Below are 16739 nucleotides of genomic sequence, written 5' to 3'. Positions count from 1 at the left end.
TTAAGGCTGGCCCTTTAAGGCTTGCCCTCTAAGGCTGGCCCTCTAAGGCTGGCCCTTTAAACTGGCCCCTTAAGGCTGGCCATCTAAGGCTGGCCCTTTAAGCTGGCTCTTTAAGGCTGGCCCTTTAAGGCTGGCCCTTTAAGCTGGCCCTTTAAGGCTGGCCCTTTAAGCTGGCCCTCTAAGGCTGGCCCTTTAAGGCTGGCCCTTTAAGGCTGGCCCTTTAAGCTGGCCCCTTAAGGCTGGCCCTTTAAGGCTGGCCCTTTAAGCTGGCCCTTTAAGGTTGGCCCTTTAAGCTGGCCCTGTAAAGCTGGCCCTCTAAGGCTGGCCCTTTAAGCTGGCCCTTTAAGGCTGGCCCTTTAAGCTGGCCCTCTAAGGCTGGCCCTTTAAGGCTGGCCCTTTAAGGCTGGCCCTTTAAGCTGGCCCCTTAAGGCTGGCCCTCTAAGGCTGGCCCTTTAAGCTGGCCCTTTAAGCTGGCCATCTAAGGCTGGCCCTTTAAGCTGGCCCTTTAAGCCTGGCCCTTTAAGATGGCCCTTTAAGGCTGGCCCTTTAAGGCTGGCCCTTTAAGCTGGCCCTTTAAGGCTGGCCCTCTAAGGCTGGCCCTTTAAGCTGGCCCTTTAAGGCTGGCCCTTTAAGCTGGCCCTTAAAGTTGGCCCCTTAAGGCTGGCCCTTTAAGCTGGCCCTCTAAGGCTGGCCCTTTAAGGCTGGCCCTTTAAGGCTGGCCCTTTAAGGCTGGCCCTCTAAGGTTGGCCCTTTAAGGCTGGCCCTTTAAGCTGGCCCCTTAAGGCTGGCCCTTTAAGCTGCCCCTTTAAGGCTGGCCCTTTAAGCTGGCCCTTTAAGGCTGGCCCTTTAAGCTGGCCCTCTAAGGCTGGCCCTTTAAGGCTGGCCCTTTAAGGCTGGCCCTTTAAGCTGGCCCCTTAGGGCTGGCCCTCTAAGGCTGGACCTCTAAGGCTGGCCCTTTAAGCTTGCCCTTTAAGGCTGGCCCTTTACGCTGGCCCCTTAAGGCTGGCCCTTTAAGCTGGCCCTCTAAGGCTGGCCCTTTAAGGCTGGCCCTTTAAGCTGGCCATCCAAGGCTGGCCCTTTAAGGCTGGCCCTTTAAGGCTGGCCCTTTAAGCTGGCCCCTTAAGGCTGGCCCTTTAAGCTGGCCCCTTAAGGCTGGCCCTTTAAGCTGGCCCTTTAAGGCTGGCCCTTTAAGCTGGCCCTTTAAGGCTGGCCCTTTAAGCTGGCCCTCTAAGGCTGGCCCTTTAAGGCTGGCCCTTTAAGGCTGGCCCTTTAAGCTGGCCCCTTAAGGCTGGCCCTTTAAGCTGGACCTCTAAGGCTGGCCCTTTAAGCTGGCCCTCTAAGGTTGGCCCTTTAAGGCTTGCCCTTTAAGGCTGGCCCTTTAAGCTGGCCCCTTAAGGCTGGCCCTTTAAGCTGGCCCTCTAAGGCTGGCCCTTTAAGGCTGGCCCTTTAAGGCTGGCCCTTTAAGGCTTGCCCTCTAAGGCTGGCCCTCTAAGGCTGGCCCTTTAAACTGGCCCCTTAAGGCTGGCCATCTAAGGCTGGCCCTTTAAGCTGGCTCTTTAAGGCTGGCCCTTTAAGGCTGGCCCTTTAAGCTGGCCCTTTAAGGCTGGCCCTTTAAGCTGGCCCTCTAAGGCTGGCCCTTTAAGGCTGGCCCTTTAAGGCTGGCCCTTTAAGCTGGCCCCTTAAGGCTGGCCCTTTAAGGCTGGCCCTTTAAGCTGGCCCTTTAAGGTTGGCCCTTTAAGCTGGCCCTGTAAAGCTGGCCCTCTAAGGCTGGCCCTTTAAGCTGGCCCTTTAAGGCTGGCCCTTTAAGCTGGCCCTCTAAGGCTGGCCCTTTAAGGCTGGCCCTTTAAGGCTGGCCCTTTAAGCTGGCCCCTTAAGGCTGGCCCTCTAAGGCTGGCCCTTTAAGCTGGCCCTTTAAGCAGGCCCTCTAAGGCTGGCCCTTTAAGCTGGCCCTCTAAGGCTGGCCCTTTAAGGCTTGCCCTTTAAGGCTGGCCCTTTAAGCTGGCCCCTTAAGGCTGGCCCTTTAAGCTGGCCCTCAAAGGCTGGCCCTTTAAGCTGGCCCTTTAAGGCTGGCCCTTTAAGCTGGCCCTTTAAAGCTGGCCCTCTAAGGCTGGCCCTTTAAGACTGGCCCTTTAAGGCTGGCCCTTTAAGGCTGGCCCTTTAAGCTGGCCCCTTAAGGCTGGCCCTTTAAGCAGGCCCTCTAAGGCTGGCCCTTTAAGCTGGCCCTTAAGGCTGGCCCTTTAAGGCTTGCCCTTTAAGGCTGGCCCTTTAAGCTGGCCCCTTAAGGCTGGCCCTTTAAGCTGGCCCTCAAAGGCTGGCCCTTTAAGCTGGCCCTTTAAGGCTGGCCCTTTAAGCTGGCCCTTTAAAGCTGGCCCTCTAAGGCTGGCCCTTTAAGACTGGCCCTTTAAGGCTGGCCCTTTAAGGCTGGCCCTTTAAGCTGGCCCCTTAAGGCTTGCCCTTTAAGCTGGCCCTCTAAGGCTGGCCCTTTAAGCTGGCCATCTAAGGCTGGCCCTTTAAGGCTGGCCCTTTAAGGCTGGCCCTTTAAGCTGGCCCCTTAAGGCTGGCCCTCTAAGGCTGGCCCTTTAAGCTGGCCCTTTAAGGCTGGCCCTTTAAGCTGGCCCTCTAAGGCTGGCCCTTTAAGGCTGTCCCTTTAAGCTGGCCCCTTAAGGCTGGCCCTCTAAGGCTGGCCCTTTAAGCTGGCCCTTTAAGGCTGGCCCTTTAAGCTGGCCCTTTAAGGCTGGCCCTTTAAGGCCGGCCCTTTAAGCTGGCCTTTTAAGGCTGGCCCTTTAAGCTGGCCCTTTAAGGCTGGCCCTCTAAGGCTGGCCCTTTAAGACTGGCCCTTTAAAGCTGGCCCTTTAAGGCTGGCCCTTTAAGCTGGCCCTTTAAGGCTGGCCCTCTAAGGTTGGCCCTTTAAGGCTGGCCCTTTAAGGCTTGCCCTTTAAGCTGGCCCCTTAAGGCTGGCCCTTTAAGCTAACCCTCTAAGGCTGGCCCTTTAAGCTGGCCCTCTAAGGCTGGCCCTTTAAGCTGGCCCTTTAAGGCTGGCCCTTTAAGCTGGCCCTTTAAGGCTGGCCCTTTAAGGCTGGCCCTTTAAGGCTGGCCCTTTAAGCTGGCCCCTTAAGGCTGGCCCTTTAAGCAGGCCCTCTAAGGCTGGCCCTTTAAGCTGGCCCTCTAAGGCTGGCCCTTTAAGGCTTGCCCTTTAAGGCTGGCCCCTTAAGGCTGGCCCTTTAAGCTGGCCCTCAAAGGCTGGCCCTTTAAGCTGGCCCTCTAAGGCTGGCCCTTTAAGCTGGCCCTTTAAAGCTGGCCCTCTAAGGCTGGCCCTTTAAGACTGGCCCTTTAAGGCTGGCCCTTTAAGGCTGGCCCTTTAAGCTGGCCCCTTAAGGCTTGCCCTTTAAGCTGGCCCTCTAAGGCTGGCCCTTTAAGCTGGCCCTCTAAGGCTGGCCCTTTAAGGCTGGCCCTTTAAGGCTGGCCCTTTAAGCTGGCCCCTTAAGGCTGGCCCTCTAAGGCTGGCCCTTTAAGCTGGCCCTTTAAGGCTGGCCCTTTGAGCTGGCCCTCTAAGGCTGGCCCTTTAAGGCTGGCCCTTTAAGCTGGCCCCTTAAGGCTGGCCCTCTAAGGCTGGCCCTTTAAGCTGGCCCTTTAAGGCTGGCCCTTTAAGCTGGCCCTTTAAGGCTGGCCCTTTAAGGCCGGCCCTTTAAGCTGGCCTTTTAAGGCTGGCCCTTTAAGCTGGCCCTTTAAGGCTGGCCCTCTAAGGCTGGCCCTTTAAGACTGGCCCTTTAAAGCTGGCCCTTTAAGGCTGGCCCTTTAAGCTGGCCCTTTAAGGCTGGCCCTTTAAGCTGGCCCTCTAAGGCTGGCCCTTTAAGGCTGGCCCTTTAAGCTGGCCCCTTAAGGCTGGCCCTCTAAGGCTGGCCCTTTAAGCTGGCCCTTTAAGGCTGGCCCTTTAAGCTGGCCCTTTAAGGCTGGCCCTTTAAGGCCGGCCCTTTAAGCTGGCCTTTTAAGGCTGGCCCTTTAAGCTGGCCCTTTAAGGCTGGCCCTCTAAGGCTGGCCCTTTAAGACTGGCCCTTTAAAGCTGGCCCTTTAAGGCTGGCCCTTTAAGCTGGCCCTTTAAGGCTGGCCCTCTAAGGTTGGCCCTTTAAGGCTGGCCCTTTAAGGCTTGCCCTTTAAGCTGGCCCCTTAAGGCTGGCCCTTTAAGCTAACCCTCTAAGGCTGGCCCTTTAAGCTGGCCCTCTAAGGCTGGCCCTTTAAGCTGGCCCTTTAAGGCTGGCCCTTTAAGCTGGCCCTTTAAGGCTGGCCCTTTAAGGCTGGCCCTTTAAGGCTGGCCCTTTAAGCTGGCCCCTTAAGGCTGGCCCTTTAAGCAGGCCCTCTAAGGCTGGCCCTTTAAGCTGGCCCTCTAAGGCTGGCCCTTTAAGGCTTGCCCTTTAAGGCTGGCCCCTTAAGGCTGGCCCTTTAAGCTGGCCCTCAAAGGCTGGCCCTTTAAGCTGGCCCTCTAAGGCTGGCCCTTTAAGCTGGCCCTTTAAAGCTGGCCCTCTAAGGCTGGCCCTTTAAGACTGGCCCTTTAAGGCTGGCCCTTTAAGGCTGGCCCTTTAAGCTGGCCCCTTAAGGCTTGCCCTTTAAGCTGGCCCTCTAAGGCTGGCCCTTTAAGCTGGCCATCTAAGGCTGGCCCTTTAAGGCTGGCCCTTTAAGGCTGGCCCTTTAAGCTGGCCCCTTAAGGCTGGCCCTCTAAGGCTGGCCCTTTAAGCTGGCCCTTTAAGGCTGGCCCTTTAAGCTGGCCCTCTAAGGCTGGCCCTTTAAGGCTGGCCCTTTAAGCTGGCCCCTTAAGGCTGGCCCTCTAAGGCTGGCCCTTTAAGCTGGCCCTTTAAGGCTGGCCCTTTAAGCTGGCCCTTTAAGGCTGGCCCTTTAAGGCCGGCCCTTTAAGCTGGCCTTTTAAGGCTGGCCCTTTAAGCTGGCCCTTTAAGGCTGGCCCTCTAAGGCTGGCCCTTTAAGACTGGCCCTTTAAAGCTGGCCCTTTAAGGCTGGCCCTTTAAGCTGGCCCTTTAAGGCTGGCCCTCTAAGGTTGGCCCTTTAAGGCTGGCCCTTTAAGGCTTGCCCTTTAAGCTGGCCCCTTAAGGCTGGCCCTTTAAGCTAACCCTCTAAGGCTGGCCCTTTAAGCTGGCCCTCTAAGGCTGGCCCTTTAAGCTGGCCCTTTAAGCCTGGCCCTTTAAGCTGACCCTGTAAAGCTGGCCCTCTAAGGCTGGCCCTTTAAGACTGGCCCTTTAAGGCTGGCCCTTTAAGGCTGGCCCTTTAAGCTGGCCCCTTAAGGCTGGCCCTTTAAGCTGGCCCTGTAAAGCTGGCCCTCTAAGGCTGGCCCTTTAAGCTGGCCTTTTAAGGCTGACCCTTTAAGCTGGCCCTCTAAGGCTGGCCCTTTAAGGCTGGCCCTTTAAGCTGGCCCCTTAAGGCTGGCCCTCTAAGGCTGGCCCTTTAAGCTGGCCCTTTAAGGCTGGCCCTTTAAGCTGGCCCTTTAAGGCTTGTCCTTTAAGGCCGGCCCTTTAAGCTGGCTCTTTAAGGCTGGCCCTTTAAGGCTGGCCCTTTAAGCTGGCCCTTTAAGGCTGGCCCTTTAAGCTGGCCCTTTAAGGCTGGCCCTTTAAGGCTGGCCCTTTAAGGCTGGCCCTTTAAGCTGGCCCCTTAAGGCTGGCCCTTTAAGCTGGCCCTCTAAGGCTGGCCCTTTAAGCTGGCCCTCTAAGGCTGGCCCTTTAAGGCTTGCCCTTTAAGGCTGGCCCTTTAAGCTGGCCCTTTAAGCTGGCCCCTTATGGCTGGCCCTTTAAGCTGGCCCTCTAAGGCTGGCCCTTTAAGGCTGGCCCTTTAAGCTGGCCCTCTAAGGCTGGCCCTTTAAGGCTGGCCCTTTAAGGCTTGCCCTTTAAGGCTGGCCCTTTAAGCTGGCCCCTTAAGGCTGGCCCTTTAAGCTGGCCCCTTAAAGCTGGCCCCTTAAGGCTGGCCCTTTAAGATGGCCCTCTAAGGCTGGCCCTTTAAGCTGGCCCCTTAAGGCTGGCCCTTTAAGCTGGCCCTGTAAAGCTGGCCCTCTAAGGCTGGCCCTTTAAGCTGGCCCTTTAAGGCTGACCCTTTAAGCTGTCCCTCTAAGGCTGGCCCTTTAAGGCTGGCCCTTTAAGCTGGCCCCTTAAGGCTGGCCCTCTAAGGCTGGCCCTTTAAGCTGGCCCTTTAAGGCTGGCCCTTTAAGCTGGCCCTTTAAGGCTGGCCCTTTAAGGCAGGCCCTCTAAGGTTGGCCCTTTAAGGCTTGCCCTTTAAGGCTGGCCCTTTAAGCTGGCCCCTTAAGGCTGGCCCTTTAAGCTGGCCCTCTAAGGCTGGCCCTTTAAGGCTGGCCCTTTAAGGCTGGCCCTTTAAGGCTTGCCCTCTAAGGCTGGCCCTTTAAGGCTGGCCCTCTAAGGCTGGCCCTTTAAGCTGGCCCCTTAAGGCTGGCCATCTAAGGCTGGCCCTTTAAGACTGGCCCTTTAAGGCTGGCCCTTTAAGGCTGGCCCTTTAAGGCTGGCCCCTTAAGGCTGGCCATCTAAGGCTGGCCCTTTAAGCTGGCCCTTTAAGGCTGGCCCTTTAAGCTGGCCCTTTAAGGCTGGCCCTCTAAGGCTGGCCCTTTAAGACTGGCCCTTTAAGGCTGGCTCTTTAAGACTGGCCCTTTAAGCTGGCCCCTTAAGGCTGGCCCTTTAAGCTGGCCCTTTAAGGCTGGCCCTTTAAGCTGGCCCTCTAAGGCTGGCCCTTTAAGGCTGGCCCTTTAAGGCTTGCCCTTTAAGGCTGGCCCTTTAAGCTGGCCCTTTAAGCTGGCCCTTTAAGGCTGGCCCTTTAAGGCTGGCCCTTTAAGCTGGCCCTTTAAGGCTGGCCCTTTAAGCTGGCCCTCTAAGGCTGGCCCTTTAAGGCTGGCCCTTTAAGATGGCCCCTTAAGGCTGGCCCTCTAAGGCTGGCCCTTTAAGCTGGCCCTTTAAGGCTGGCCCTTTAAGCTGGCCCTTTAAGGCCGGCCCTTTAAGGCCGGCCCTTTAAGCTGGCCTTTTAAGGCTGGCCCTTTAAGCTGGCCCTTTAAGGCTGGCCCTCTAAGGCTGGCCCTTTAAGACTGGCCCTTTAAAGCTGGCCCTTTAAGGCTGGCCCTTTAAGATGGCCCTTTAAGGCTGGCCCTCTAAGGTTGGCCCTTTAAGGCTGGCCCTTTAAGCTGGCCCTCTAAGGCTGGCCCTTTAAGACTGGCCCTTTAAGCTGGCCCCTTAAGGCTGGCCCTTTAAGGCTGGCCCTTTAAGCTGGCCCTTTAAGGCTGTCCCTTTAAGGCTGGCCCTTTAAGCTGGCCCTCTAAGGCTGACCCTTTAAGCTGTCCCTCTAAGGCTGGCCCTTTAAGGCTGGCCCTTTAAGCTGGCCCCTTAAGGCTGGCCCTCTAAGGCTGGCCCTTTAAGCTGGCCCTTTAAGGCTGGCCCTTTAAGCTGGCCCTTTAAGGCTGGCCCTTTAAGGCAGGCCCTCTAAGGTTGGCCCTTTAAGGCTTGCCCTTTAAGGCTGGCCCTTTAAGCTGGCCCCTTAAGGCTGGCCCTTTAAGCTGGCCCTCTAAGGCTGGCCCTTTAAGGCTGGCCCTTTAAGGCTGGCCCTTTAAGGCTTGCCCTCTAAGGCTGGCCCTTTAAGGCTGGCCCTCTAAGGCTGGCCCTTTAAGCTGGCCCCTTAAGGCTGGCCATCTAAGGCTGGCCCTTTAAGACTGGCCCTTTAAGGCTGGCCCTTTAAGGCTGGCCCTTTAAGGCTGGCCCCTTAAGGCTGGCCATCTAAGGCTGGCCCTTTAAGCTGGCCCTTTAAGGCTGGCCCTTTAAGCTGGCCCTTTAAGGCTGGCCCTCTAAGGCTGGCCCTTTAAGACTGGCCCTTTAAGGCTGGCTCTTTAAGACTGGCCCTTTAAGCTGGCCCCTTAAGGCTGGCCCTTTAAGCTGGCCCTTTAAGGCTGGCCCTTTAAGCTGGCCCTCTAAGGCTGGCCCTTTAAGGCTGGCCCTTTAAGGCTTGCCCTTTAAGGCTGGCCCTTTAAGCTGGCCCTTTAAGCTGGCCCTTTAAGGCTGGCCCTTTAAGGCTGGCCCTTTAAGCTGGCCCTTTAAGGCTGGCCCTTTAAGCTGGCCCTCTAAGGCTGGCCCTTTAAGGCTGGCCCTTTAAGATGGCCCCTTAAGGCTGGCCCTCTAAGGCTGGCCCTTTAAGCTGGCCCTTTAAGGCTGGCCCTTTAAGCTGGCCCTTTAAGGCTGGCCCTTTAAGGCCGGCCCTTTAAGCTGGCCTTTTAAGGCTGGCCCTTTAAGCTGGCCCTTTAAGGCTGGCCCTCTAAGGCTGGCCCTTTAAGACTGGCCCTTTAAAGCTGGCCCTTTAAGGCTGGCCCTTTAAGATGGCCCTTTAAGGCTGGCCCTCTAAGGTTGGCCCTTTAAGGCTGGCCCTTTAAGCTGGCCCTCTAAGGCTGGCCCTTTAAGACTGGCCCTTTAAGCTGGCCCCTTAAGGCTGGCCCTTTAAGGCTGGCCCTTTAAGCTGGCCCTTTAAGGCTGTCCCTTTAAGGCTGGCCCTTTAAGCTGGCCCTCTAAGGCTGACCCTTTAAGGCTGGCCCTTTAAAGCTTGCCCTTTAAGGCTGGCCCTTTAAGCTGGCCCCTTAAGGCTGGCCCTTTAAGCTGGCCCCTTAAAGCTGGCCCTTTAAGCTGGCCCTCTAAGGCTGGCCCTTTAAGCTGGCCCTTTAAGCCTGGCCCTTTAAGATGGCCCTTTAAGTCTGGCCCTCTAAGGCTGGCCCTTTAACGCTGGCCCTTTAAGCTGGCCCTTTAAGGCTGGCCCTTTAAGGCTGGCCCTTTAAGCTGGCCCTTTAAGGCTGGCCCTTTAAGCTGGCCCTTTAAGGCTGGCCCTTTAAGGCTGGCCCTCTAAGGCTGGCCCTTTAAGACTGGCCCTTTAAAGCTGGCCCCTTAAGGCTGGCCCTTTAAGCTGGCCCTCTAAGGCTGGCCCTTTAAGCTGGCCCTCTAAGGCTGGCCCTTTAAGGCTGGCCCTTTAAGGCTTGCCCTTTAAGGCTGGCCCTTTAAGCTGGCCCTTTAAGGCTGGCCCTTTAAGATGGCCCTTTAAGGCTGGCCCTTTAAGGCTGGCCCTTTAAGCTGGCCCTTTAAAGCTGGCCCTCTAAGGCTGGCCCTTTAAGACTGGCCCTTTAAGGCTGGCCCTTTAAGGCTGGCCCTTTAAGCTGGCCCCTTAAGGCTGGCCCTTTAAGCTGGCCCTCTAAGGCTGGCCCTTTAAGGCTGGCCCTTTAAGGCTTGCCCTTTAAGGCTGGCCCTTTAAGGCTGGCCCTTTAAGGCTGGCCCTTTAAGGCCGGCCCTTTAAGCTGGCCCTTTAAGGCTGGCCCTTTAAGCTGGCCCTTCAAGGCTGGCCCTCTAAGGCTGGCCCTTTAAGACTGGCCCTTTAAAGTTGGCCCCTTAAGGCTGGCCCTTTAAGCTGGCCCTTTAAGGCTGGCCCTTTAAGGCTGGCCCTTTAAGGCTGGCCCTTTAAGGCTGGCCCTTTAAGATGGCCCCTTAAGGCTGGCCCTCTAAGGCTGGCCCTTTAAGCTGGCCCTTTAAGGCTGGCCCTTTAAGCTGGCCCTTTAAGGCTGGCCCTTTAAGGCCGGCCCTTTAAGCTGGCCTTTTAAGGCTGGCCCTTTAAGCTGGCCCTTTAAGGCTGGCCCTCTAAGGCTGGCCCTTTAAGACTGGCCCTTTAAAGCTGGCCCTTTAAGGCTGGCCCTTTAAGATGGCCCTTTAAGGCTGGCCCTCTAAGGTTGGCCCTTTAAGGCTGGCCCTTTAAGCTGGCCCTCTAAGGCTGGCCCTTTAAGACTGGCCCTTTAAGCTGGCCCCTTAAGGCTGGCCCTTTAAGGCTGGCCCTTTAAGCTGGCCCTTTAAGGCTGTCCCTTTAAGGCTGGCCCTTTAAGCTGGCCCTCTAAGGCTGACCCTTTAAGCTGTCCCTCTAAGGCTGGCCCTTTAAGGCTGGCCCTTTAAGCTGGCCCTTTAAGCTGGCCCTTTAAGGCTGGCCCTTTAAGCTGGCCCTTTAAGGCTGGCCCTTTAAGGCAGGCCCTCTAAGGTTGGCCCTTTAAGGCTTGCCCTTTAAGGCTGGCCCTTTAAGCTGGCCCCTTAAGGCTGGCCCTTTAAGCTGGCCCTCTAAGGCTGGCCCTTTAAGGCTGGCCCTTTAAGGCTGGCCCTTTAAGGCTTGCCCTCTAAGGCTGGCCCTTTAAGGCTGGCCCTCTAAGGCTGGCCCTTTAAGCTGGCCCCTTAAGGCTGGCCATCTAAGGCTGGCCCTTTAAGACTGGCCCTTTAAGGCTGGCCCTTTAAGGCTGGCCCTTTAAGGCTGGCCCCTTAAGGCTGGCCATCTAAGGCTGGCCCTTTAAGCTGGCCCTTTAAGGCTGGCCCTTTAAGCTGGCCCTTTAAGGCTGGCCCTCTAAGGCTGGCCCTTTAAGACTGGCCCTTTAAGGCTGGCTCTTTAAGACTGGCCCTTTAAGCTGGCCCCTTAAGGCTGGCCCTTTAAGCTGGCCCTTTAAGGCTGGCCCTTTAAGCTGGCCCTCTAAGGCTGGCCCTTTAAGGCTGGCCCTTTAAGGCTTGCCCTTTAAGGCTGGCCCTTTAAGCTGGCCCTTTAAGCTGGCCCTTTAAGGCTGGCCCTTTAAGGCTGGCCCTTTAAGCTGGCCCTTTAAGGCTGGCCCTTTAAGCTGGCCCTCTAAGGCTGGCCCTTTAAGGCTGGCCCTTTAAGATGGCCCCTTAAGGCTGGCCCTCTAAGGCTGGCCCTTTAAGCTGGCCCTTTAAGGCTGGCCCTTTAAGCTGGCCCTTTAAGGCTGGCCCTTTAAGGCCGGCCCTTTAAGCTGGCCTTTTAAGGCTGGCCCTTTAAGCTGGCCCTTTAAGGCTGGCCCTCTAAGGCTGGCCCTTTAAGACTGGCCCTTTAAAGCTGGCCCTTTAAGGCTGGCCCTTTAAGATGGCCCTTTAAGGCTGGCCCTCTAAGGTTGGCCCTTTAAGGCTGGCCCTTTAAGCTGGCCCTCTAAGGCTGGCCCTTTAAGACTGGCCCTTTAAGCTGGCCCCTTAAGGCTGGCCCTTTAAGGCTGGCCCTTTAAGCTGGCCCTTTAAGGCTGTCCCTTTAAGGCTGGCCCTTTAAGCTGGCCCTCTAAGGCTGACCCTTTAAGGCTGGCCCTTTAAAGCTTGCCCTTTAAGGCTGGCCCTTTAAGCTGGCCCCTTAAGGCTGGCCCTTTAAGCTGGCCCCTTAAAGCTGGCCCTTTAAGCTGGCCCTCTAAGGCTGGCCCTTTAAGCTGGCCCTTTAAGCCTGGCCCTTTAAGATGGCCCTTTAAGTCTGGCCCTCTAAGGCTGGCCCTTTAACGCTGGCCCTTTAAGCTGGCCCTTTAAGGCTGGCCCTTTAAGGCTGGCCCTTTAAGCTGGCCCTTTAAGGCTGGCCCTTTAAGCTGGCCCTTTAAGGCTGGCCCTTTAAGGCTGGCCCTCTAAGGCTGGCCCTTTAAGACTGGCCCTTTAAAGCTGGCCCCTTAAGGCTGGCCCTTTAAGCTGGCCCTCTAAGACTGGCCCTTTAAGCTGGCCCTCTAAGGCTGGCCCTTTAAGGCTGGCCCTTTAAGGCTTGCCCTTTAAGGCTGGCCCTTTAAGCTGGCCCTTTAAGGCTGGCCCTTTAAGATGGCCCTTTAAGGCTGGCCCTTTAAGGCTGGCCCTTTAAGCTGGCCCTTTAAAGCTGGCCCTCTAAGGCTGGCCCTTTAAGACTGGCCCTTTAAGGCTGGCCCTTTAAGGCTGGCCCTTTAAGCTGGCCCCTTAAGGCTGGCCCTTTAAGCTTGCCCTCTAAGGCTGGCCCTTTAAGGCTGGCCCTTTAAGGCTTGCCCTTTAAGGCTGGCCCTTTAAGGCTGGCCCTTTAAGGCTGGCCCTTTAAGGCCGGCCCTTTAAGCTGGCCCTTTAAGGCTGGCCCTTTAAGCTGGCCCTTCAAGGCTGGCCCTCTAAGGCTGGCCCTTTAAGACTGGCCCTTTAAAGTTGGCCCCTTAAGGCTGGCCCTTTAAGCTGGCCCTTTAAGGCTGGCCCTTTAAGGCTGGCCCTTTAAGGCTGGCCCTTTAAGGCTTGCCCTTTAAGGCTGGCCCTTTAAGCTGGCCCTTTAAGCTGGCCCTTTAAGGCTGGCCCTTTAAGGCTGGCCCTTTAAGCTGGCCCTTCAAGGCTGGCCCTCTAAGGCTGGCCCTTTAAGACTGGCCCTTTAAAGTTGGCCCCTTAAGGCTGGCCCTTTAAGCTGGCCCTTTAAGGCTGGCCCTTTAAGGCTGGCCCTTTAAGGCTGGCCCTTTAAGATGGCCCCTTAAGGCTGGCCCTCTAAGGCTGGCCCTTTAAGCTGGCCCTTTAAGGCTGGCCCTTTAAGCTGGCCCTTTAAGGCTGGCCCTTTAAGGCCGGCCCTTTAAGCTGGCCTTTTAAGGCTGGCCCTTTAAGCTGGCCCTTTAAGGCTGGCCCTCTAAGGCTGGCCCTTTAAGACTGGCCCTTTAAAGCTGGCCCTTTAAGGCTGGCCCTTTAAGATGGCCCTTTAAGGCTGGCCCTCTAAGGTTGGCCCTTTAAGGCTGGCCCTTTAAGCTGGCCCTCTAAGGCTGGCCCTTTAAGACTGGCCCTTTAAGCTGGCCCCTTAAGGCTGGCCCTTTAAGGCTGGCCCTTTAAGCTGGCCCTTTAAGGCTGTCCCTTTAAGGCTGGCCCTTTAAGCTGGCCCTCTAAGGCTGACCCTTTAAGCTGTCCCTCTAAGGCTGGCCCTTTAAGGCTGGCCCTTTAAGCTGGCCCCTTAAGGCTGGCCCTCTAAGGCTGGCCCTTTAAGCTGGCCCTTTAAGGCTGGCCCTTTAAGCTGGCCCTTTAAGGCTGGCCCTTTAAGGCAGGCCCTCTAAGGTTGGCCCTTTAAGGCTTGCCCTTTAAGGCTGGCCCTTTAAGCTGGCCCTTTAAGGCTTGCCCTCTAAGGCTGGCCCTTTAAGGCTGGCCCTCTAAGGCTGGCCCTTTAAGCTGGCCCCTTAAGGCTGGCCATCTAAGGCTGGCCCTTTAAGACTGGCCCTTTAAGGCTGGCCCTTTAAGGCTGGCCCTTTAAGGCTGGCCCCTTAAGGCTGGCCATCTAAGGCTGGCCCTTTAAGCTGGCCCTTTAAGGCTGGCCCTTTAAGCTGGCCCTTTAAGGCTGGCCCTCTAAGGCTGGCCCTTTAAGACTGGCCCTTTAAGGCTGGCTCTTTAAGACTGGCCCTTTAAGCTGGCCCCTTAAGGCTGGCCCTTTAAGCTGGCCCTTTAAGGCTGGCCCTTTAAGCTGGCCCTCTAAGGCTGGCCCTTTAAGGCTGGCCCTTTAAGGCTTGCCCTTTAAGGCTGGCCCTTTAAGCTGGCCCTTTAAGCTGGCCCTTTAAGGCTGGCCCTTTAAGGCTGGCCCTTTAAGCTGGCCCTTTAAGGCTGGCCCTTTAAGCTGGCCCTCTAAGGCTGGCCCTTTAAGGCTGGCCCTTTAAGATGGCCCCTTAAGGCTGGCCCTCTAAGGCTGGCCCTTTAAGCTGGCCCTTTAAGGCTGGCCCTTTAAGCTGGCCCTTTAAGGCTGGCCCTTTAAGGCCGGCCCTTTAAGCTGGCCTTTTAAGGCTGGCCCTTTAAGCTGGCCCTTTAAGGCTGGCCCTCTAAGGCTGGCCCTTTAAGACTGGCCCTTTAAAGCTGGCCCTTTAAGGCTGGCCCTTTAAGATGGCCCTTTAAGGCTGGCCCTCTAAGGTTGGCCCTTTAAGGCTGGCCCTTTAAGCTGGCCCTCTAAGGCTGGCCCTTTAAGACTGGCCCTTTAAGCTGGCCCCTTAAGGCTGGCCCTTTAAGGCTGGCCCTTTAAGCTGGCCCTTTAAGGCTGTCCCTTTAAGGCTGGCCCTTTAAGCTGGCCCTCTAAGGCTGACCCTTTAAGGCTGGCCCTTTAAAGCTTGCCCTTTAAGGCTGGCCCTTTAAGCTGGCCCCTTAAGGCTGGCCCTTTAAGCTGGCCCCTTAAAGCTGGCCCTTTAAGCTGGCCCTCTAAGGCTGGCCCTTTAAGCTGGCCCTTTAAGCCTGGCCCTTTAAGATGGCCCTTTAAGTCTGGCCCTCTAAGGCTGGCCCTTTAACGCTGGCCCTTTAAGCTGGCCCTTTAAGGCTGGCCCTTTAAGGCTGGCCCTTTAAGCTGGCCCTTTAAGGCTGGCCCTTTAAGCTGGCCCTTTAAGGCTGGCCCTTTAAGGCTGGCCCTCTAAGGCTGGCCCTTTAAGACTGGCCCTTTAAAGCTGGCCCCTTAAGGCTGGCCCTTTAAGCTGGCCCTCTAAGACTGGCCCTTTAAGCTGGCCCTCTAAGGCTGGCCCTTTAAGGCTGGCCCTTTAAGGCTTGCCCTTTAAGGCTGGCCCTTTAAGCTGGCCCTTTAAGGCTGGCCCTTTAAGATGGCCCTTTAAGGCTGGCCCTTTAAGGCTGGCCCTTTAAGCTGGCCCTTTAAAGCTGGCCCTCTAAGGCTGGCCCTTTAAGACTGGCCCTTTAAGGCTGGCCCTTTAAGGCTGGCCCTTTAAGCTGGCCCCTTAAGGCTGGCCCTTTAAGCTGGCCCTCTAAGGCTGGCCCTTTAAGGCTGGCCCTTTAAGGCTTGCCCTTTAAGGCTGGCCCTTTAAGGCTGGCCCTTTAAGGCTGGCCCTTTAAGGCCGGCCCTTTAAGCTGGCCCTTTAAGGCTGGCCCTTTAAGCTGGCCCTTCAAGGCTGGCCCTCTAAGGCTGGCCCTTTAAGACTGGCCCTTTAAAGTTGGCCCCTTAAGGCTGGCCCTTTAAGCTGGCCCTTTAAGGCTGGCCCTTTAAGGCTGGCCCTTTAAGGCTGGCCCTTTAAGGCTTGCCCTTTAAGGCTGGCCCTTTAAGCTGGCCCTTTAAGCTGGCCCTTTAAGGCTGGCCCTTTAAGGCTGGCCCTTTAAGCTGGCCCTTTAAGGCTGGCCCTCTAAGGCTGGCCCTTTAAGGCTGGCCCTTTAAGGCTGGCCCTTTAAGCTGGCCCCATAAGGCTGGCCCTTTAAGCTGGCCCTCTAAGGCTGGCCCTTTAAGCTGGCCCTTTAAGGCTGGCCCTTTAAGCTGACCCTGTAAAGCTGGCCCTCTAAGGCTGGCCCTTTAAGACTGGCCCTTTAAGGCTGGCCCTTTAAGCTGGCCCCTTAAGGCTGGCCCTTTAAGCTGGCCCTCTAAGGCTGGCCCTTTAAGCTGGCCATCTAAGGCTGGCCCTTTAAGGCTGGCCCTTTAAGGCTTGCCCTTTAAGGCTGGCCCTTTAAGCTGGCCCTTTAAGGCTGGCCCTTTAAGCTGGCCCTTTAAGGCTGGCCCTCTAAGGCTGGCCTTTTAAGCTGGCCCTTTAAGCTGGCCATCTAAGGCTGGCCCTTTAAGCTGGCCCTTTAAAGCTGGCCCTTTAGGCTGGCCCTTTAAGGCTGGCCCTCTAAGGCTGGCCCTTTAAGCTGGCCCCTTAAGGCTGGCCTTTTAAGCTGGCCCTCTAAGGCTGGCCCTTTAAGCTGGCCCTCTAAGGCTGGCCCTTTAAGGCTGGCCCTTTAAGCTGGCCCTCTAAGGCTGGCCCTTTAAGGCTTGCCCTTTAAGGCTTGCCCTTTAAGGCTGGCCCTTTAAGCTGGCCCCTTAAGGCTGGCCCTTTAAGCTGCCCCTCTAAGGCTGGCCCTTTAAGCTGGCCCTTTAAGCTGGCCCTTTAAAGCTGGCCCTCTAAGGCTGGCCCTTTAAGACTGGCCCTTTAAGGCTGGCCCTTTAAGGCTGGCCCTTTAAGCTGGCCCGTTAAGGCTGGCCCTTTAAGCTGGCCCTCTAAGGCTGGCCCTTTAAGCTGGCCCTCTAAGGCTGGCCCTTTAAGGCTGGCCCTTTAAGGCTTGCCCTTTAAGGCTGGCCCTTTAAGCTGGCCCTTTAAGGCTGGCCCTTTAAGCTGGCCCTTTAAGGCTGTCCCTTTAAGGCTGGCCCTTTAAGCTGGCCCTCTAAGGCTGGCCCTATAAGGCTGGCCCTTTAAGGCTGGCCCTTTAAGCTGGCCCCTTAAGGCTGGCCCTTTAAGCTGGCCCCTTAAAGCTGGCCCTTTAAGCTGGCCCTCTAAGGCTGGCCCTTTAAGCTGGCCCTTTAAGCCTGGCCCTTTAAGATGGCCCTTTAAGTCTGGCCCTCTAAGGCTGGCCCTTTAAGGCTGGCCCTTTAAGCTGGCCCTTTAAGGCTGGCCCTTTAAGGCTGGCCCTTTAAGGCTGGCCCTTTAAGCTGGCCCTTTAAGGCTGGCCCTTTAAGGCTGGCCCTTTAAGGCTGGCCCTCTAAGGCTGGCCCTTTAAGACTGGCCCTTTAAAGCTGGCCCCTTAAGGCTGGCCCTTTAAGCTGGCCCTCTAAGACTGGCCCTTTAAGCTGGCCCTCTAAGGCTGGCCCTTTAAGGCTGGCCCTTTAAGGCTTGCCCTTTAAGGCTGGCCCTTTAAGCTGGCCCTTTAAGGCTGGCCCTTTAAGATGGCCCTTTAAGGCTGGCCCTTTAAGGCTGGCCCTTTAAGGCTGGCCCTTTAAGGCTGGCCCTTTAAGCTGGCCCCTTAAGGCTGGCCCTTTAAGCTGGCCCTCTAAGGCTGGCCCTTTAAGCTGGCCCTCTAAGGCTGGACCTTTAAGACTGGCCCTTTAAGCCTGGCCCTTTAAGCTGACCCTGTAAAGCTGGCCCTATAAGGCTGGCCCTTTAAGACTGGCCCTTTAAGGCTGGCCCTTTAAGGCTGGCCCTTTAAGCTGGCCCCTTAAGGCTGGCCCTTTAAGCTGGCCCTGTAAAGCTGGCCCTCTAAGGCTGGCCCTTTAAGCTGGCCTTTTAAGGCTGACCCTTT

Source organism: Doryrhamphus excisus, linkage group LG14, assembly GCF_037039965.1.
Source record: "Doryrhamphus excisus strain RoL-2023G ecotype Guam linkage group LG14, RoL_Dexc_Guam_v1.1, whole genome shotgun sequence".
NCBI lineage: Eukaryota > Metazoa > Chordata > Actinopteri > Syngnathiformes > Syngnathidae > Doryrhamphus > Doryrhamphus excisus.
Note: the sequence above shows the minus strand (reverse complement) of the source record.